Raw genomic sequence first — 20,925 nt, 5'->3', positions numbered from 1 at the left:
AATGACAGTCTGAAAATCACAACTCCCAGCCCAGGATTCTGGGTAGGAGCATAACCAGAAGGGAACCATTGAGTCAGAGAAAAGACAACACATCAAGAAAAGACAGGAGAAACTGGTGGCTGCCATACACACACTAGAGGAAGAAATTAATCTTGGAAAGCAGTGAGAAGACAAGGAGAAAGACGGCAGAACCGGGGAGGAGTCTGAATTCTTTAAAGCACAACAGTGATGCCCCTGGCCCCCAACAGAACAGTATACATACGACAGAGCTTCCTTACATACCCACTCCTCCGTGTTGACATTGACCGGGTAATTGGACGCCCCACCTGTTGTAAAGGCATTATAGTAAGCAAATTCACATGCAAATGAGCCAGCAATAGTTAGGAGTTAGCTCCACTCTGGAGAAGGTCTAGAGTGAAAACTGGAAGAATTTTATAGCCTAGACTCAGAATGGAAACAGAAAGAAATGACATGATTTATGTCACAAAGAGGTTAATTTGATTTCCAGTGTTTGCAAAAGGCAGACTTGCTTACCTGCTCCATGACTGGAAGAAACTCTCAGGGCTCAAGCCTTGGAAAATCCTCCTCCCTCTCTGGGAGCTCTGTGCAGGATTTCTTTCCCAGGGACCGGGATCACCCAGAAATGCAGCACAAAGTGTCGACCCTGTACCCAGCTAAAATATCACTCAGTAATGCAGGTGAAGCACAGATGTTTCCCAACGTACAAAGGCAAAGTGGTTTACCATTGAAAAACCTTTCCTTCAAATGTGGTGGGTAGAATGTAAAAAATACTAGAAAGCAAAGTATTTGTAAACCTGTTTATAAAATCTAATTAGCTCATTACAGTTAAGAAACTAACATTTTGTTTGTTTTAATGAAAAGGTAAAATTAAAATACTCTACAATAACAAGGAACAGGAGATTTAGAAAGTAGCAAAAGCACTGAACATTCCTTGTTTTGTTCAGGGGTTCATAGTGTGGGGTTGGTTTGTTTGTGAACTTAAGAACAATTCTTATTGCATGGTGATTTTTTTTAAAAAAAGGTGTTATAGTGAATAAACTTTTTCAACTTTATTTTTCCATAATCATATGTTGGTAAATGGGGAAGTAGCTAGAAGAGTAGAAAGAGCATTGGGGTCTATGTTATTAATTAATGTGATGGGATCTATTACAGCATGTTCTTGTGCTCAAAATGAGATATGATTGCACTTAATTTTTTAGAGGTAAAAGAAGCAAGCTTTGAGGGGGGGGGAGGGGAAGTTTGGGGTATTTGGGGAGCAAGAAGAATAAGTTGTCTCAGAGAGAGAGTAAAAGTTGATGAAGGGTTGCTAGCAGCCTGGCCAGGCAAGCGGTGTCCCCCTGATCCTGGAGAAGGTACAGGTAGAGGATGGCTGAATGTCACGGCTGTGTGTTTTGTGTGCTTGGGTCCTGTTGCAGAATGAGCAGATTGTTTGACCAAAGCTGGGGGTTTCAAGGACAAGTATCCCACAGGGAGAAAGGGGCAAGAACATTGAGATTATCTACAAGGGGGTGCTTACTATGGGGATCAGAAAGGAGGGAAGTGCATATATATGATCTGGAAAATGGAGGCATGACAGCGAATGGCTTAGAAGGCTCCTTGGAGTAAGACATTTTACAGTTGCTGAACTAGAGGAAGTGGCTTGGAACGCCAACGGTTTATGTTAAGAGAATAAGAAGCTCACAGTCGAGATTTTGGAGGAAACGCTGCTGTTGCTAAGGATCAGGTCTAGAATTTAACGGGGGCAGCAGGTTTCCGAGGTGACGTGGTAGGAAAGAGTATTGTCGGGGGAGGAGGAAAGGTGGGGACCAGGCACACGAAGCTATGGTCTGCATGAGTGCTGAAGTCACCACATCTGGTGACAGAGGGATGGACAGAAGACAGAAAGCCAAAGGCACAACTTGAAGCAATAATGGGGAACACGCTAGATAATTACATCAAGAAGAGCTGGAAGGGGCTGCAGTCTTAGCCATGGGCTTCAAAATGGGGGGTTAATGAGAAAGGAGGGGTGGTGGTCATGAAGTCATAATGAAGAACGAGAAGACACATTGTCCGCATCTAGGCCTGGGGTAAAGGGGAATGGAGAAAATGGCCACCACTTAAGATGGCCAAAGGGAAAGCAGCGTCCTTAACGAAGAAGCTGGTTTCAGTTGGACTAAAGTACAAGACCCACTGACAGGAGAGGTTGAGGATGTGACCCTGACCGTGGTGTCTCCAGGCACAGTTGGGAGTTTGCGGAGTTGGTGTGGCCTCCAACCACCAGAAGTTAGGACTGGGTGATGCCTGGGGTCACCAGGCTGCAGAGCACCTGGAGTGCACACCAATAACCTGTTAGGAGTAGGTGGGTCAGCATTCTGATGATGGCTTCTTTTTAGAAACCAAGCTGTATTGTGGCCAGAGGAGGGACTTGAATGAGTAAGTGGGAACTTGGGTGGAGCCCACATGGGAGGCCAAGGCATGGTTCATGGTAGCGCTTCCAGACTGGGTCCTCAGCTCCTCCATCGGAGGCCCCGAGGTCCCCAGGAACGCCGGCCCTGCTGACCGGGTGAGCAGAGATGATCTGCTCGTGCTGCAAGGCATGCCCTTTCCTGGTGTATTCTCTGTGATGTAAATTCCTCAGAATCCAGTGCCGTGTTAAATGTTAGGTCAAATGTTTGGTGTAGCAATCTTTCTTTCCACTGGGAGGCATAGCTAGCCCTGTCTTCTGTCCCCAGGTCTTTGAAGTGCATCACCAGCGTACGAGTCATGCCCAGCACAAAAGTCCCCTTTACCCCAGTGGCTCTCACTCAAGCTCTGGCCCATCACCTCCTCTCAGTCACAGCTGGGATATGACGGATGGACAGAATGAATGGGAGCCCCAGGAGAGCCCTGGCTGAGCCAATGGGCAGGCAGTATCCCAAGGCCAACAAATGGCCAATTCATGGCATGAAGAGGGGGTAGATTTCACCATGCTTCAATCATCCAAGCTGTGAGAACTTGTTTCTAGAATACTCCAGACTACTATTATACCTCAGGCCACATCTTGAACCACTGATTTGAGCTACCCTGGTGCAAGAAACAACGCATGCATATTCAGTCCCAGGAAACTGGTAAGTACAAGAATGCGACACACATGGGTCATGACTTCAAGGAGCTTCCGTAATCAAGTAGGGGACCAGTTGTCTGATCTTTGCAGTATGGCAGAGAGCGTAGGCTGGAGGCTTTGCAGCAATGTACAGAAACAGGTGCTAATGTCCAGGACTGGTTGGCCGCAGACAGGAAACCAATGTGAAGAGTCCATGGTAAAAGCCTCTTTCCCCACTTCTAGTCGAGTCAGATAACAGGGACCATCTCCAGTATTTTCTTATTTTCTCTGTGCTCACTGAGTGATGGGAAAGAGGATTTAGACCCCAAGCTCCCTGCGTCCTGCTTGCTGTAGAATGCACACCCTGACCTCCCAAACACTGCAGTATGTCCGCCAGGCTCGAGGCAGAGCTCGGGATTCTCTCAACAGGAAGCAAAGACATGCTCAGTGACTTCCTGTGCATCCTTTTGCTCATTCTCCAGAGAGACTATAAATGTTTATCAACTCAAGGGAGATGCTTAAGAGTTGCTGGACTTGCTCTTCCTACACTGACGTCTTTATCCAAAGAGACGAGAGTCACTTTTTCATTCTGAGCTCTCGTGTCCCTGCCTTACACCTTCTTGTCGAGCGCTTCACTGGATTGAGGGAGGTGTCGCTTACTTGGTTGAGATGCTGGTAATTATCTTGTGTGATGCAGAGCTAGTGATGTGTTACATTTTCTCCTCGATCTGTCAACAGCTCTCTACCTATTTTGACAAGAGCTGCAGTTGGGGGATATACGATGCACATGTACACAAAAACTTCTCTCTGTCTCTGTCTCTCCTTGCCCCCTTCTCTCTCTCTCTCTCACATACACACATGATGCACGCATGCCTCCAAACTCAGAGAGGCACGGGCATGCTCTTGATGACAGATGGTTACCCTAGAAACTCTGCAAGCCTCTGCACCAAGTGGCCAGGAAATAATTGAGAGAGGGTCAGAGAAAAGGTGTTTACTATTTGTGTCCATTAGAGTCTAGGCAGGAAAGGATTGATATTCTCAAACAGCCATTAAGGAAGGTTTCCTAAAGTGCTTTCAGCAACATGGAAGAGTGGGTGCCCTGGGTATGGCAGCTCCATCCTCAAGAGGCAGCAAGGGGGAGTAGTTGAAACCAGCAGGTACCCAGGTATCCCAGTGGGCGTGGTTGTCTGTCTGGAGCACCCTGCCTGACCGGCTCCCGGCCTTCAGGAGTGGGACACAGACAGCCTGTAACGTGCCTGGCACATGTTAAGACATGATAGATACAAGCCTGGTTGACTTGTTTGTTCACCATTTTACTCTCCTGCCAATAAATGTATTTGCTTTTTTTTTTTTTTTAAGATTTTATTTATTTATTTGAGAGAGAGAATGAGATAGAGAAAGCATGAGAGTGGGGAGGGTCAGGGGAGAAGCAGGCTCCCTGCCGAGCAGGGAGCCCGATGTGGGACTCGATCCCGGGACTCCGGGATCATGACCTGAGCCGAAGGCAGTCGCTTAACCAACTGAGCCACCCAGGCGCCCAAATGTATTTGCTTTTAAGACATGAGACATCTCACTCTGGATCAAACTAGCCAAAGCCCCAGAGGACAGTCTCGGGGGCACGATGAAGAAATGAAGAACCTTCTGGGGCACCTGGGTGGCTCAGTCAGTTAAACATCTTCCTTCTGCTCAGGTCATGGTCCCAGGGTCCTGGGATCGAGCCCCGCATCAGGCTCCCTGCTCAGCCAGGAGCCTGCTTCTCCCTCTCCCGCTGCCCCTGCTTGTGTTCCCTCTCTCGCTGTGTCTCTGTCAAATAAATAAACAAAATCTGGAGAAATAAATAAATAAAATATTGGCAACAAAATAGCTCCATTCTAAAACAAATGCACGTCGGCCTCTGAGGTGTCAGGAAGCACCCTTGTGCCCACAGGAGCCGCGCGTGGCTCTGGGCAGGTGATTCCCAGGCGTAGCTGGGACCCCCGCACCTGCTCCCGAAGGAAGGATCCTCAGACTGGAGTGTCATGCTTCTCCTTCAACAGCGGGAGCCCCGCGCCCCCGCCAAACCAGGTGGCCCCCAGCAGGGGCCCTCGTGAGCTCGGGCACTGCACCACCACCGGGTTCCCGCCTCATGGGCTCACACACCCGTGGACCACCCAGGTGCAAGGGGCAAGTGAAGGACACTGCATTACATTCTTAATTTTAGAAAAATGGAAAATTTAGAGAGAGCTTCAATTTTCATTGTTTATGAGGATCTGGAAGTTGGTAGTAAAATGTGATGAAAATATCTTCAGGATACGCTTGCCTAAAGCCCAGAGCCTTTCATTCTTGGAAGCCCTTGTGGACATTTTCTGTAGAGGAACGAAAGGCTGCCTGTCCTCTCTTGGGATTGAGTCTGGGGACCACACAGGCAGCAGAGGCCAAGAACATGGACTGTTTTTGAATCCTTCACTAGAAAGCCTGATTTCATTCGAAATTATGCTTGTTTGCTTGCTTTACGTATTCCTGTAAAGCCACGTCTGAGGGTCCCGAGCACAGCTGGAGTATGCAGTTGCTCGAGGAGACTCTCATCCACCCCCCTAGTGGATAAGGGGCTCACTCGGGCCGCTGGAGGACCGAAGACCCTCACCGCTGCCAAGGGCTGTAACATCCACATATCATTTAGCAAAATTGCATCTGTAAGAAATAAAGGGACGATATTAAGGAAATGTATAAATTAGGTGGTCCCCTCTTTTGCTGTCCAAATTTATTTCTTATCAAAATAAAAATAACCAGGGTCAGGGAAAGAGACAGGAGATGACAAATATTTGCAGATCCTAAGACAGAGGTGAATTTCTGCAAAGTTCAAAAAATATTCAAGGGGTATTTGGTTTTAGAGATGTGGTCATTTATCCAGGATTTCTATGTCATTTATCATGTGACAGTTTCCACTGGTGCAAAGGAGAATCCTCAAAGTGCTGGCCCTCACAGAGCTTCGGGTCTAGGAAGGGAGGAGAATGCATCTCTGAAGTCAGGATGAATTAAGTGGAGGTGAACGCACGAGAGCACAGATGAAGGAGATAGAAGCTCAGTGCTGAGCGGTGGGTGAGGCTTCCTGAACCTGTGGGCGTGCAGAGGCAGCATATGGAGTCCCTAGCATTTCGTGAGGCCGGGGGAAGGGGGCAGTGCCGAGAACACAGGGCAGGGGCTGGAGAAGGAAGGAGGCTGGGGGAAGGGCGCATCCTAAAGCTGTTGCCCACAGGAGCACCTGGAGTGAACCCTGCAGGGAGCCTGGATACAGGGTACGAGGGAGAGCACACACTTGCGGGGACGAGTCCTCCCAGCCGCAGGCTGCCCTGGTGTAAGCTGGAGCCCGGGCTCCCACTGGGAGGGCGGAAGAGCCGTTGGTTGGGCTCAGGAGAATCCCCACAGAAGGAAACATACGGGCCTGGCAGGGGAGGCTAGAGGAGCATCCCAAAGATGAGGCCCAAGAGATGTGGGGGCAACTGGGGTCCAAGATGCGTCTGCCACAAAGTGGGCGCGAGCAACAGGTTCTAAGCCCTGGGCTGGTGGTCTGGAGAGAGTGCACCAGGTGTGAGTATGAGTGTGGGACAGACAGAGGGACAGTTATGAAAATCCAGCTCAAGTAGGCAGTGTTGGGATCCCCGAGCTGCCGAGCAAGGAGCTGGGTCCAGGACACAGAGGCTAAGTTGAGTTTTGGACTTAGGCACCTGTGGCCAAACGGAACGGCCATGGCTAGTCAGCCACTTGGATGATGAAAATCTCCTGAAGATCAGATTTGGGCTGGAAACATCCCAGGACAGTGCAAGCTTGTACAAAGTCACAGGATCTGCGGGGCCCCTGACGGTCTGACTCTTGGTTTCGGCTCCGGTCATGATCTCAGAGTCATGGGCTCAAGCCCCAGACTGGGCTCTGCACTCAATGCGGAGTCTGCCTGCCCCGCCCCCCGCCCATGCTCCCTCTTTCTCAAATAACCAAATACATAAAATCGTCAAAGTCACAGAAGCTGAAATGAGAAAAGGCAGCCAGGGGCCTCCTGACGGCCACAGCCCCGGCTCGGTGGGCTGACTGGAGAAGAACGAGACCTAGTGCCGTGTGGTCAGTCAGCACTCGTCTGTGTCACAGAAGCACTGTGCTGACTGGGGACAAAGCCATTCCGACTGCAGGAGAGAGAGGGGCCTGAAGGGCGCTGTTTTTCCATTTGTTTTCCAGGAGACTCGTGCTGGGTTGCTAAACAACAGCTCTGCTTTGGACGGCTTTGGCGTCCTATAAATACAGATCCCCACGGGAGGGTCCGGTGTTCCCTGACTCAGCTCCAGAAAGAGCAGGTGCGTTCACTGGGTGAGTCATGCCCCTGGCGGCCGAGCCGGGACGGGGCTGCAGAGGTCCTCGTGGGACGAGAGGAGGCGAGGGAGGAGGCCCAGGCTTCCAGGGCCGCACTGACCTGAAATTTGGGGATTCTTGTTTTTCATTTCTGCTAAAATCAGTAGCACCACCCGGGCTTCGGAGGAAAACTCCTGCGTTGATGAATATGATTTTTTTCTGTTCATCTGTGGATGCACATTTAGGTCATTTCCACACCTTGGCTGTGGATTAAAAAAGAGACAGAAAGAGAGAGAGATACTTACAGTGGAATACTATTTCGCCTTAAGGAAAGAAATCTTACCAGGTGGAACAGCATTGATGGACCCAGAGGACACAGTGCTAAGTAGAACGAGGCAGACACAGAAGGACAAACGGCGCATGGTTCCCCTGCCCTGAGGGCCCTAGAGTGGTCCAGCGCAGGGAAGCAGAGCGGAAGGTGGGAGCCAGGGCTGGGGGAAGGGGAGGGGGGCGGGTGCTGTTCAAGGGAGAAAGCCTCAGTTGTGCAGGATGAACCAGTCCGGAGAGCTGCACCGGCCCCGTGCCTGTGGTCAATGGCACTCTGCTCTGCCCTTGAACGTCTGTGAGGAGGGCGGACCTCATGTTAGCTGCTTTTACCATAACATAAAACCAGTAGGTGACTATCCGATCGACCCGGAGAACTTTCTTCTTTCCTGTTGCATCCACAAGGCATTGGTGCATGGAGACATGGCTCACACCAGCCTTCCAGGTCAGAACACCCGTTTTGTCAAAAGCACCTCAGAAGCGCTGACATAAGGAAGCAACAGACAAACGTGACTATATCGAGGACACTTGAGATTTGGAATCCTTTATCAAATTATTTTTTTTCGTTAATGAGTGCCACTCATGTGGCAGGAATAAGGGCTGTGCATTCTGATTTGGGACACTGTTTTAAAGTGGATTCTGCAGTTCCCATGAGCTTTCGATCTCCTTGCACTCTGAGTAAAGTGCTACTTTTATAAAAGCTGGGGAAATTGTTCTTAATGGCTGCTAGAAGGACGGTGAAGCTGAGATAGAGGCAGCTGCAGGGCAGGAGCCGGGCTGGATGACGCACTGAAGCAGGTTTGCGGGAAGTACACAGGGGGGCTCGCACTCAGACGTCAGCCCCGCTGCTCTGCACGCCGTCCCGCCTGCCCTGCGGATCTCCGCTTCCCACGCCCTCCGCCCTGCTTTTCCCGGGGTCCCCCACACAGGCACATGGCAGGCGGGCTGTGGGACCCACTCCCCTCTCCAGGCCGGCGGCCACGGCTCTGGCCAGGAAGTGCCTGCCCAGTTGATCGCACCCTTCCAGGAACCCTGCAGAAGGAGCCACCGGAGCTGAGAGCAGCTCCTGGGGACGAAGAGGACAGGCGGTTTGCCCTGACCACGTGTTCCTGTTATAATCAGACAGCACACGGGTTTACCCCGATCAACAGAGGATGTGGGAAAGCATGATGACTCATCCTGTTTGTCCCCAGCTCTCCTTTCACTCATCACCCTACAGAGAATTTCTGGGAATACATGGACCTTAGTGAAGCTCCTAGAAAACAGGGTCAGTTCGATGGGAATATCGTTGTTATTCTTAAGTCATGTTTTTTTTTTTAAAGATTTTATTTATTTATTTATTTATTTATTTATTTATTTGAGAGAGAGAATGACAGAGAGAGAGAGAGAGCACATGAGAGAGGGGAAGGTCAGAGGGAGAAGCAGGCTCCCTGCTGAACAGGGAGCTCGATGCGGGACTCGATCCCGGGACTCCAGGATCATGACCTGAGCCAAAGGCAGTCGCTTAACCAACTGAGCCACCCAGGCGCCACCATGTTTATGATAACCTATTATTTATAGTAATCAAACCGTTAGTGAAAAGTTACCAAATAAATAGCTGGGTGACTTTCAGTGGGAGACTGTATTGTCCTGTCACTCAGGAAATATGGATCCCCCTTGCCACACCCCCACCTCCCCAGGAAGATGTACAGCCTGGCCTGACAAGCCATAGGCTGAAGGACTTACTTTTGCTTTTTGCAGTGGGAGGGGATGTAATCTGCCTGAGCAAAGACCTAGACACACTTGCTTATTTTGGCTCACTCTATATGCAACTCCTGTCTTCATGGGAACCATGTGTCCCAGTTTACAGCTCTTCCTTCAACCTGGAAAGGCGTGATAATCAGAGCTGTGCTGACCTGCAGCCTGCAGTAGAATACTGTAGCCTACCTGCAGACCCAGTGGGAAATAGTGAAATGTTGGCTGTTTTAAGTCACTGAAAAGGGGAACTGTTTGTTGCCCACAGCAAAAGCTGACTTGCCTGTTTGCTCATTGACTTACGATATCATTTCAGAGTACAAGTTTTATTCTGCTGATCTTCAGTTGGCAGTTACATCAGCTAGCTATTGCCACAATAATGCTGCATAACAACCAACCACAAATTTCAATAGCATTCAATACGTGTTGATACCTTATGCATTTGTGCATTCACTGGAGTAAACTAACGTAGGCTGGGCCTCACTGGGGTGAATTGCCTGGGGTAGCTCTGCACTGTGTGTCTGACATCCAATTCCTGGACCAGCAGGTTATCTTAGGCACCAGAACGCAACTGTGCAAGCAATCCTCAAGCTTCTTCTGTGTCACGAATGCTAACATCCTGACTCACATGACCAAGCCAGCATCAGTGGACCAGGAAGGTAAATTCCTCCTTGGTGTCACCTTGAGGTAAAGAGGAAGGACTGAATATTTCTGAAGACAATCTGATTTACTGCACTAATTAGTCCTAATATTTTACTGGGAGTAATTTTGTTGTTGTTGTTTGTTTATGTTCTGCTTTCTCTTTCCGTTTCCAGATAAAGAAACTATACTAAAAAACATGCTTCACAACCTATATACAGACTGCCTTCAGAGGATTTCTGCCATTGAGCACTTACATAACGTGACCACCTGTAACCTAATTAACTGGTCATTCTCTACATTATCTATTTAATATTGATCAAGCGTAATGGAACATATTGAACACACTTAGGGCTCTGACAAAAATCTGTTTTGTTCAATATGGTGCCATAGCCACATGGAGCTACGGAACGTTTGAAATGTGGTTCGTCCAAGTTGAAATGCTTTCATAGTATAAAACATACACTGGATTTTGAAGACATCACATAAAAATATAAAATATATCATTAACAATTTTTGTCTTGATTATATGTTCAAATAAAAACATTTTGGATATATTGAGTTAAATAAAATGCAGTACTAAAATTAACTTTACCTAGTGGTGTCAAGGAACAAGTAAGGAACTCTGAAAGCCCTCTCTTTCATAAAAGTAATGGGACCACTAGCAAATTGGTCAGAATCAAGCTTTTTCAGTACTCCAGAAATTAATTAAAGGTGTACAACAATCTAGGGAGCCACTTCAAGAAAAATGGCCACATCTTGGTAAGAACAACAAGCTTTGTAGCATTTTAACTTGCATTCTCCCATCTCTTCTCTTCCCTGCTCCACAGTGCCTTTGAACACCATCAGCATGGTTGTGGTGAAGATCAGCAGCCCAGGAGGAGGCAGAATGGAGGCCTGTTCAGGGTTCCCTGGGAGACTCCACTCACAAGCCTCTCTTTGTTTTACTGATTTAGAGCCTATTCCCACCAGTAGCCTTTTCTCCAGTGGTGTTTGTCTAAAACAATCAGAGGCAATTGTTGAGTATTGCAGTTGCCTAAGGCAGTGGGGAAAAGTTGGACAATCAATAGAATAAAATAAAAACTGGAGAATGACACATCCATAGGATGCTTTAAAAAGTTCTAAGCTATTTCTGGGGCTCTGGAAGGTCATGCACATACATATGGTTGTGTGCAGGCTCAGGAAAGTCCTTAAAACTCTGGAAGCTCTGGGGGTACCTAGGTGGTGCAGTCAGTTAGGCCTCTAACTCTTGGTTTTGGCTCAGGTCCTGGTCTCAGGGTCATGAGATCGAGTCCCTCATTGGGCTCTGTGCCCAGCATGGAGTCTGCCTAGGACTCTTCTCCCTCTCCCTTTACCCCTACCCCTAAAATAAATAAATAAATAAATAAATAAATAAATAAATAAATAAATCTTTTTAAAAAATCTGGAAGTAGGGGCGCCTGGGTGACTCAGTTAGTTAAGTATCTGTCTTTAGCTCAGGTCATGATCCCAGGGTCCTGGGATCGAGCCCCGCATCGGGCTCCCTGCCCAGTGGGGAGCCTGTTTCTCGCTCTCCCTCTGCTTCTCCTCCCTCCCCCGCTCACGCTTGCTCTTTCTCAAATAAATAAATAAAATCTTTAAAAATATTATAAAAATTTTTTAAATTAACAAATTAAAAAATCTGGAAGCTCTTACCTCTAGATGACCTTGGGACTCTAAGCCAGTAAGAAGTGCAGGTTAAGGCAGGGTTGCCAACTGCCTGGCTGAGTTTTGAAAGCATTACCCAACTTGCACACAGGGCCCCTTGGCAAAGGTTGGGAGACTTACTGCTTCCAGGCAGTTAAGGAAATCTCTGTCCAAACATTTCTTGCTCACTAAGGTAGTTGAGCAGAGACATCAGTGACCAAATAGAGGGGACATAATTAGTTCAGAAAGGTAGCTAAACAAACAACAGCCAAGTAACAGCACAACAGCAAATCCTGGGGAGAGGGGGGACTCTGATTTCCAGAGTTGCCGCATATTATTACCTAGAATGTTCAGTTTTCAGCCACCACAACAACAAAACTATAAGACAGAATAGGAAACAAGCAGATGGGGCTCACACACAGGGGGAAACGAAGTTGTTGATAGAGATGGTCCATGGGGAAGCCCGGACACAGAACTTACTAGCCAGAAACTTCAAGTCATCTGTTGTCAATGTGTAGAAAGAACTCAAGGAAACTGTGTTGAAAGAACAAAGGCAAAGTATGAGAATGCTGTCTCATCTAGCAGAGAACAACAATAAAGATAAATAATTTAAGAAGAGCCAAGTGGAAATTCTGGAATTGAAAAGTACAATACTGAAATGAAAAGCTCCCTAGGGAAGCTCAAGCACAGATTTCCAGAATCAGGATTTCCACAGGTGGGGCATGAGCCTGTCCCTTTTCCAAGCTCCCACATGAGTCTCACGTGCTCCTCTGACAGCCCCAGGTACCGCACGCTCCTCTAGGTTTCCTGGGACACTTGGAGCATTCAGAGGCCAAGAGTCCAGCCAGAATTATACACGGGCTCCCCCAGGCATTTGTCTTTTGGACAGAGCTTCACAAGTAATTCTGATGTGCGTGGCAGGATGATCCCATTGCCCAGTGGGGCCTGGAGACGGACTGAGCAGCCACTTCTGGGGAGAACTGGCTGACAAATGTTCCAAGAAGACAGAGGACATGTGTAAGAGCTTTGCTTAGGATTGAGCTCTCGAGGGAAGCGATGTTTTTCAGAGCCAAACTCAGACACGTGGGAGAGAACAGTTTGGAGGGGCACCTGCTCTGGTATAACATGTACCACTCAGTGGGGAAAGAGGGAGAGGGTCTTAAACAGCAGAAAGTTACTTTCTCTGAGTTCCAGAGGCTGGGAAGTCCGAGATCAAGGTGTGGGCAGGGCTGGTTTCTGGTGAAGCCTGTCTCCTTGGGCTGCAGACAACTGCCTTCCCACAGTGTCCACATGTGGCCTCATGTGCGCGTGGAGACAGAGATCTCTGGTGTGTCTTCTTATGTCACCAGTCCTACTGGATTAGGACCCCACTCTTAGGATCTCATTACACCCTACTTACCTCCTTAAAGGCTTTGTGTTCAAATGCAATCACCCTGGCATTAAGGCTTAAATATACAAACAGCGGAGGGCACTGTTCAGTCTAGAAACAGGAGGGCAACAAAGATTTGACCCTTGGGAACAGATACAGAGCCTTCAGAATGGAGATATGCCTTCAGGACTGCACTGTTGAAGAATCCCCAAGGCTCCCTCCCTGAGGTTCCCTCTGGTGCGAAATGATAGCGACCTGCACGGCTGTAATTAGTGCCATTAAAAGCAAAGGGGCACGAAGGGGACAATGTCTCGCCGTTACGATGAAGTCATCTAAGGGGCAAGTTTCAATTTATCTTCTCTTTGAAAGAATTCGGTATCACATTCGGAGAATTGTGAAATTTTAAAATCGTAGGGACGGAAGGAACGCAGAGGTCTTGTGATATAAAGGCGTCGTCAGACCCACCTGCTGCTTGGTCGCTCTTCACAATTCTCCTGCTCCATCTGAAAAAGGAATTGTTACCCCTCGTCCCACGCCCTGGGGCACAGCGAAGTTTGATGAAGACATACAAATTGACCAAGCAACGTACTAAAAGCAAAAGGGCAAGAAGTGTGCCTTTAATTAAACAAACTAATGAACAAACAAAAGAACTGATCAGAAATAAAGAAAATGTTTTTGAACCTATCTGCTTTTTTCCCATGTTTTTGAGTTGCTTGTATAAAAGTTTATACAAGTTATTTAGAAGTTGACTGGAATCCTCAAAAGAGAAAGGTCTAATGGTACCTGGAGAAAGTCTCAAGGAACATGGTTCTCCAACCCCAAACTTAGGCATGGTTCTGCACCCTTCGCAGCCTCACACATTGGCCCCCATGTAGATACCCGTAAACGTTATTCCCCGTTCCCTGCAGACTTCATTCAGGACGCGTATAGCAGCACGAAAATGCCTACAACGGTCTTGTTCTGCAAGTCTTCAAAGCAACATTTCCAGAAAAGAGAAGACCACAAATCGCCATCCCCAAGTTGTCGCTCTGATCCCTTCCCGGAGCTGGAGATTAGAGGATGCCGCCGTCCAGATGGTCTACAGCTTCAGGTTGCCAGTGAGGTCATCCCCAAAGCTGAAACGGGGACTTCGCTTCACGATTCCCCGTGATGGAGAAAGAAATAGCTGCCTATCAGATTTGCCATCGAGAACAAGATGGAAGACCTTGTTGAGACTATTGCAGGGCACTGATACCCCGTAGTGGTTCAAAACCCAGCGCAACTTGGCAGTAGACATAGAGCTTCAGGTCCGAGTCAGTGACAGACACCGGGGTTGGTAAGTGGCGGTCCCCGGGGCCAAATCCATCGCAGCCCGTTTGGGTGTGGCCGGTGAGCAAAGAGAGATTTTGGATTTTTAAATGAATGAACAATATTAGAGGAAGAAGACTATTTCATGACAGATGAAAAATATGTGAAATTCAAATTTCAGTGCGCTTTAATGAAATTTTCTTGGAACTCCGTGTGCAAGTGTGTTCATTCACTGTGGACTTTGTGGATCACTGGTGGCTTTTCCAGGCTACACGAGAACAGCTGGGTGCTTGTAACGGAGGTTATATGGCTATAAGGGCTATCAGAGGGCACTGGCTTGTTCTGGATTCACAATTACAGGGCTGTCCTCCTCCCGAACCCCCGTATGACCCTGGAGCTCTCCTCCAGCTGGACTCCTCACACAGGAACGCCTTCCCAAGAACCAAGGCCACTTATCTAAGGAACACATACCTCCTTTTCCTAACAGAAAGCTCGCTGGCCCTCGAATTTGAAAAATAAGCGGTCGGAGCACTGGGTGTTATACGAAAACAATGGATCGTGGGTCAGCACATCAAAAACCAATGATGTATGGTGACTAACATGACATAATAAAATTAAAAAAAAAAAAGAAAAAGAAAAAGAAGCAGCTGCCCCTGGACACAGGGATCCTATTTTAATATCTCAAGGTGGTTTCGTTCCTCGATCGACTTCTGCCGCAGCTGAACCTGTAGGTGGCAGCAGAAACTCACCGATGACACGCTTCGTGGCGTATCTGTGGGTCTGTCCGCGTGTATGTCTGGGGTGGGGGGGGTTGGTGTGTGTGTGGTATGTATGAGTGTGTCTGCATACGCATGACTCAGGTGTGTGTGAGTGTGTACGTATGGTGTGTGTGTCTGTTTACATAGTGTGTGTGTGCGTGAAGCATGCCTGCCTTAGGTGGCGAGTGCCCCAGAGAGGGGACAGCTTGGGGAGGCGTGCCCCGCTCTGTGACGCCCGCGGGAGGGGAGGAAGAGGCGGGCAGAGCCTGTCGGCCAGCACAGCGCCCAGGGACACTGTGGAGACACCCAGAACCACCTCCACCCCCACTGGCTCAAGTGTCCGCACTCGGGGCTCTGTGGGGGGCAGGTGCCGTCTTCTGAGGAGGCTTCCTGGGGGGCGGAGGGCGGTCTGCTTCTCCGCCAGCTCCTTTGCTTTCTGCCCTCAGCCCTGGCCTAGGGGCCACAGGTCCTGCCTTTGGGGCTCTTTGTCTGGATCTGCACCTTTTGCGGATGACGGCGAGCCGCGCCCCTGCAGCCGGCCCTGCTCCCTGGGCTGTGGATGGCGGAAGCTTCCATTCTTTCCAGCCCCTGTGAGGGCACCCTCAGCTCCCCACATCCTGAGCCAGCGGCCAGGTGCCATCGCTGCATTGAACTGACGGGGGAAAGCTTTGGCCCCGGTCGTTTTGCCTGGGGCATGTAATAAGAAGGTTGGGGAGGGGGATTTCTTTTAATTCAGTTCTTTCAGATTAGCAGACCCAAGAAAGCACAGAAAGGAAGGAAGCCTGTGGACACACTCCCCGAGGTGGAGCGAGGTGACCCACTGCTTACGTGGCGCTCTGAGCCCCACTTTCCCTATCTGAGAAATGGGCCACGTTGCCCCACCGCCCTCCAGCGCTGGGGGCTTGAACGAGGCAGTGTGCGCGGCCAGGCTCGGTGACCCACAGCACACACACCGTTCCTGGACGTGCCGGCGACTAGCACGGGCTAGGACAGCGTGTCCCTGCGGACGGGGCCAACTCGGCACGGCCCCACCGAGCCCCCATCCTGTCTGACTTCCGCCCCCCTTCTGCGCGCCCCCAGCAGCTCCGTGGCCACTCCGCAGGCAGCAAAGGCTCTGCCCGCCTCCGCGCCGGACTGGCGCGCTCCCTGGAGTGAACGGCATGCACCCGGCAGCGGGCAGAGCCCGTGTGAGCCCCGTGCTCTGCTGGGGACGCCAGGACTTGCCCTGGGACGGTCTCTGCCACCATCCCGCGGCCTTCATTTGTTTCGGAGCCTGGGGGATGAGTGCTGGGCCCGCTCAGCCACATCCTGGGCCGGGGCCCACCATACCCGCACGTTGCCCTTTTCCCTCGGAGCAGGCCTTCTGGAGCCGGCGTGCCTTCCCCAGCGAGAGGTGCCCGCGGCTCGGCCCCAGGGACGCGGCTTGCTCCACTCCCCACTGGACCCGGAGCCACCGTGGCTCTGAAATGGGCCACGCTGCTCTGCCAGACGTGACCTTGGTCCTTAATTACTTGCATCACAGTCTGTCCTATCCTATTCTCTTTGTCAGGGCTCAGGCTACAGGCGAGATCCTCCACTTGGGACACACGTACACCCACTGAAGAATTCTTGGAGACACCAGACACGATTTCTGGGGGAAGGGGAGTGCGTTCTCTCAAAAGGCAGCTCCTGACTTCTTGCGCCCCCCACCCCCTGGGCTGCCAAGTATGCAGCAATGGGTCCAGCTCAGCACGAGGGGCCTCTTAAAGACAGACATCCGTCTGCAGCAACTGTGGCCATGAAGCTCCTTCTCCACGCCGGTCAGGGCCCAGGGCCGCAGGCCTGCAGGAGCTCCAGGCTCGGGGGCCAGCACTGGATTCACTTCCCCACAAGCCGCTGGCCACGCAGTGCTTCAGGGATTCCCATGTCCTGCCGTCTTCAACCGTAAGATGACTGAGCGGAGCCTGTCCTGTGGTGTCCACTCCGTCAGAGGAAAGCTCTGGTCAGGCCTTGGACCCGTGCAACTTCAGAGTAAGAGCTAGTATAAGGATCGGGGTTTTCAATCGCTCTGAGATGTCTCATGTGTGTGCACGCGGGCCAGAACACGCAGGCTCGCTTACCAACGGTGTGCGCTCTCTTTCTATCAGACAAAACACCACAGTCTTGTTGGAAAACTGCACAGAAAAAGAAACTCTGCCCCTTCCTGTTCTATATTTGTTCTCGGGTGCTTGGCTGGTGCAGTCAGTCAAGCGTCGGCTCCTGGTTTTGGCTCAGGTTGTGATCTCAGGGTCGTTGAGATCGAGCCCCACGTTGGGCTCCGTGCTCAGCGCTGAGCCTCCATGAGACTCTCCATCTGCCCCTCCATTCACACACACTCTCTCTCTCTCTTTCAAATAAATAAATAAATCTTAAAGAAAAAAAGAAATAGCCCTTCAATGTTTTTCCTGCTTGTCCAAATAATAATGGGTTAACAATACCAGTGTTCATGTGACCTAACTCCAGCAAACCAATCAAAGCAAAGGTGAGAAAAGGCAGCCGAGGTGTGCCTCGAACACAGCAGTCTCCAAGCACCCTGTTCATTCTGCAGGGATGCGCCTGGTGCCTCCCGAATCAGGAATCCTGGGCTTCTTGTGCCAGACCCCATGGGGATCTGCAGGCATCCAAATGTACTCGGAAGGCACTTGTGGATTTGGCTTGATTGGAAGATGCTTCTGTTCCACGTTCAACCGTCGCAGAGAAAGCTGACTTTGCATGGGCCATGGTCCTCACTGTTAACTGACAGTTGCCATAAAAACAGGGGGAGGTGTAGTGCAAATTTTGCCAAGCGTTTATGAAGACCGGGAGAGCGTTTCTGCACAGAAATCTCTGTGAGGGTCCACAGGTAGTGGGGCGGAGCCGGGGGGGAAGGACCTCGGTGGGGGCTCGGCAGCACCTGTCAGACTCGCATTGTCCGCAGACAGAGCAGCAGCCAAGGGAAAATGCTCGCGGCTGCCGGCTTAGTGATTGGTAAATAATGAGCTCCTGGAGGGAGGCCTCTGGTTTTCAGAGCATATGCTCTAACAGATGGAGTTGCATCGGCCCGTTTGGGGTGCACTCCGGGGACCTGCCAATCACTGGCATCTAGCTTCTGGGAGGGAGCGAGCCTTTAGAAAAGGACAGAGGTATTGGATAGCGGCATCGAACCCATTTCAATGTGGGCCAACCTTAACCACAAGGGCCCTTCTGCCCCCAGGAGCCCAGAGAGCCCCAGCGAGGCTTCAGCTCAGTCTGGAGATGTTGCATGCAGGGAACTCTACAACTGGATCTGTGTTCTCATAGTGGGGTCCCGGGACCAGCCGCAGTGGTGGCCCCTGCGAGGTTGTTAGAAAGGAGAATTCTGGCCCACCCCACACCTGCTGGGGAAACTTGCAGTCCGTGTGGCAGCGAGCCCCCAGGCAAGCTAAGGTTTGTGAACCACTGAACCAGCTCATCACCGAGGTAAGGACCAGGATGACAGTCTTTGCTCCTTCCCACCCTTCTTTCTGAGGCCCAGCACATTGCTGGACATGCATGTGATCCAAACAGATGGTTTTGGAGGGAGCCGAGGAAGTGGAGAAAGGACAGGGATATAATCTCAGCTTCCCTCCTTCAACTTGGTTTCAGACTGAAAAGCTGAAACCCAAGGAAGAGCACGCCTCTCTCTATGGGTTTATTTCACATGCTGCTCAGCAGCAAGATCCGGTGGTGGGACCTGTGCCCACTCCTGCCGGGCGCCCAGAGAAGCAAATTTCATAGAAAGATGCGGAGCTGCTGCCAGCCCAATCTTGAATTCGGGAGGGCTCCGTTTGAAGTGACAGGATGAGCCCTATGCACCACGCCAGTTAAGAGGCAAAGAGAGCAAAATGCAAAGCAGAGCGGCTGGGGGAGAAGCTCCCGCTCGGGCGAGTGGTGCTTCTGTGAGCCACGCTCCCGGCGGCAGCGACATGGAGGGGCTGCCCCTGAGCAGCCGAGTGGCATTCCTGTGGCCAGACCTTGGAAGAGCAGCTACGGCCCTTGGATACCCCGCATCGACCCGGCTCCGGAAAGCTCCTACCACCCAGCCGGGCTGGTGTCCACTCCTGCCATGGACACTGAAGTTGGGGAGCAAGAAAGGGCTTTTAGGAAGCAAAGGATTTCTCCAAGTCACTTACGCTGACTGGGCTTTGAGTTTCTCCGTCGGCAAAATGGAGCTATTAATATCTTCCTCAAGTATGTTTTGTGGATGTTAAATGAGCCGTGCCCAGCGCCCAGCATCTGGTACGTGATGGTGCCAGTGGTTTGGAAATGTGGGTTGCCACCCAGTATGGGGAAAGAAAATCAATTCATAGTAAGCCATGATTCTAAATGATTTGGGTTGTTGTGGATTCTAAATGCTTTATTGGGGCTTCCAACTTGAATCTTCTTGATATTAACTGTTGCATTTTGTTCCTTATCGTACGTAGTATGAGTAAGCTTTTTCACAAAACCTTCGTTTCATTTGTATTTATCATACACATGAAGTGGTTTGCAAAGCGTCATCTATTTCTTAGAATTGTAGACAAAAAAACAAAAGGAAAACATTGCATTAGGTGATCAATAGACACTAGTCACTCTGCTCGTTTCTCCCTCATCTGTCCCTCAGGAAAACAGGGTGGCCCCCTGTATCCATCTGGCTATCTAAAAGGATTCTGTACCCAGTGACGATTCGGGTAGCAGGGGCATAGGGGTTTCCCGCACCACCAAGCAACTCAGTTGTGACTCTGTCTCTCCCCAAGGGTAGTGTCAGATTCCCCAGGTTATGGGCTCAGTCCCACATGACCGCCCCCATGCCCTTCAGACACCGGTCCCCAAGATCGGGCTGTCACCTGAGCTCTTGGGCTCCAGATCAGAGGTTTGGATTTGAGTAATTTGCTAGTGGGGCTCGCAGAACTCAGGGGAATGTTTTACTTACCAGATCACTGGTTTATTATTAAGGGACACAGCTCCCGAGCAGCCGATGAAGAGACGCACAGGGCCGCACCACTCTCCCGGAGTCTCCAGATGTTCACCGACCCAGAAGCACTCCAAACCTTGTCCTTCAGGAGGTTATGGAGGCTTCATTGCATAGGGCATGATTGATTAAACCACTGGCCTTTGGTGATTGATCCAACCTCCAGCCCCTCTCCTCTCCTCTCCTCTCCTGGAGGTCAGGGGTGTGACTGGAAGTTCCAACCCCCTAATCAATCACAGGGTTGATTTGTTGATCCGCCAGGTGGCTGAATTCGCCAGATTCCAGCTGTGGCTAGATTTGCCTCATCAACATCACAAAAGGCACCTTCGTTGCTCTCCTCACTCTGGAAAACCCAGCATTTTAGGAGCTCTGTGGCAGAAGTAAGGACAAGGACCAAATATATCATTCTTATGATGAATGACAATATTACAGTATCAATCTGAAAGGCCGCCACAGTTGAGGCAGAGGGACAGGGTGCGGATCAGTATTTTAGCAGACCGTACGGCCACTCCACTCCCTGGGGAATCATGGGCCAGCAGATGTTGCGTGGGAGCAGGACTCTGCAAGCACCCAGCTGCCCCCCAAGAGCCAGTGGGACTCAGGGGGCTCTGGGGTCTGGAGGGACAGATCGGGGTGCTGGTGGGCGGCTTGTGGATAAAGAGAACAGAGTACCCTTCTTGCTTGCCCTTCTTGTTATGGTTTTCTACCAGGCAGGTCTGGTAGACTAAGACGAAGAACCCCAAACTCAGAGAGCGGCAGGAGGTAACTCAGAGATGGAGAGAGA

The 20,925-nt window shown here is 50.3% G+C and overlaps 2 long non-coding RNA genes across 4 annotated transcripts; one reads left to right on the top strand and one right to left on the bottom strand.

Moving 5' to 3' along the window:
- Positions 1-2,829: 2,829 nt before the first annotated feature.
- On the top strand, positions 2,830-11,648 carry LOC135362656 (uncharacterized). 3 transcript variants are annotated; one of them, XR_010407579.1, is made up of 4 exons: positions 2,830-3,107; positions 7,289-7,404; positions 10,002-10,116; positions 10,927-11,648. It is a non-coding gene; the product is annotated as an uncharacterized LOC135362656 (long non-coding RNA). The 3 variants fall into 3 exon arrangements; XR_010407578.1 differs by lacking the exon at positions 10,927-11,648 and adding an exon at positions 10,273-10,863 and having other exon boundaries at positions 10,005-10,116; XR_010407577.1 differs by lacking the exon at positions 10,927-11,648 and adding an exon at positions 10,273-10,863.
- Positions 5,081-20,367, bottom strand: LOC123849307 (uncharacterized). The gene is made up of 3 exons (XR_006792023.2): positions 20,103-20,367; positions 7,521-7,662; positions 5,081-5,752 (listed from the first exon to the last, which is right to left on the bottom strand). It is a non-coding gene; the product is annotated as an uncharacterized LOC123849307 (long non-coding RNA).
- Between the last annotated feature and the right edge of the window lie 558 nt (positions 20,368-20,925).

The sequence above is a fragment of the Mirounga angustirostris genome, unplaced genomic scaffold (assembly GCF_029215605.1).
Source record: "Mirounga angustirostris isolate CCGP_5_RB_7025 unplaced genomic scaffold, mMirAng1.0.hap1 SCAF_15, whole genome shotgun sequence".
Taxonomy (NCBI): Eukaryota; Metazoa; Chordata; class Mammalia; order Carnivora; family Phocidae; genus Mirounga; species Mirounga angustirostris.
The sequence above is the reverse complement of the archived record's forward strand: the minus strand, read 5'-3'. Positions and strand labels throughout refer to the sequence as shown.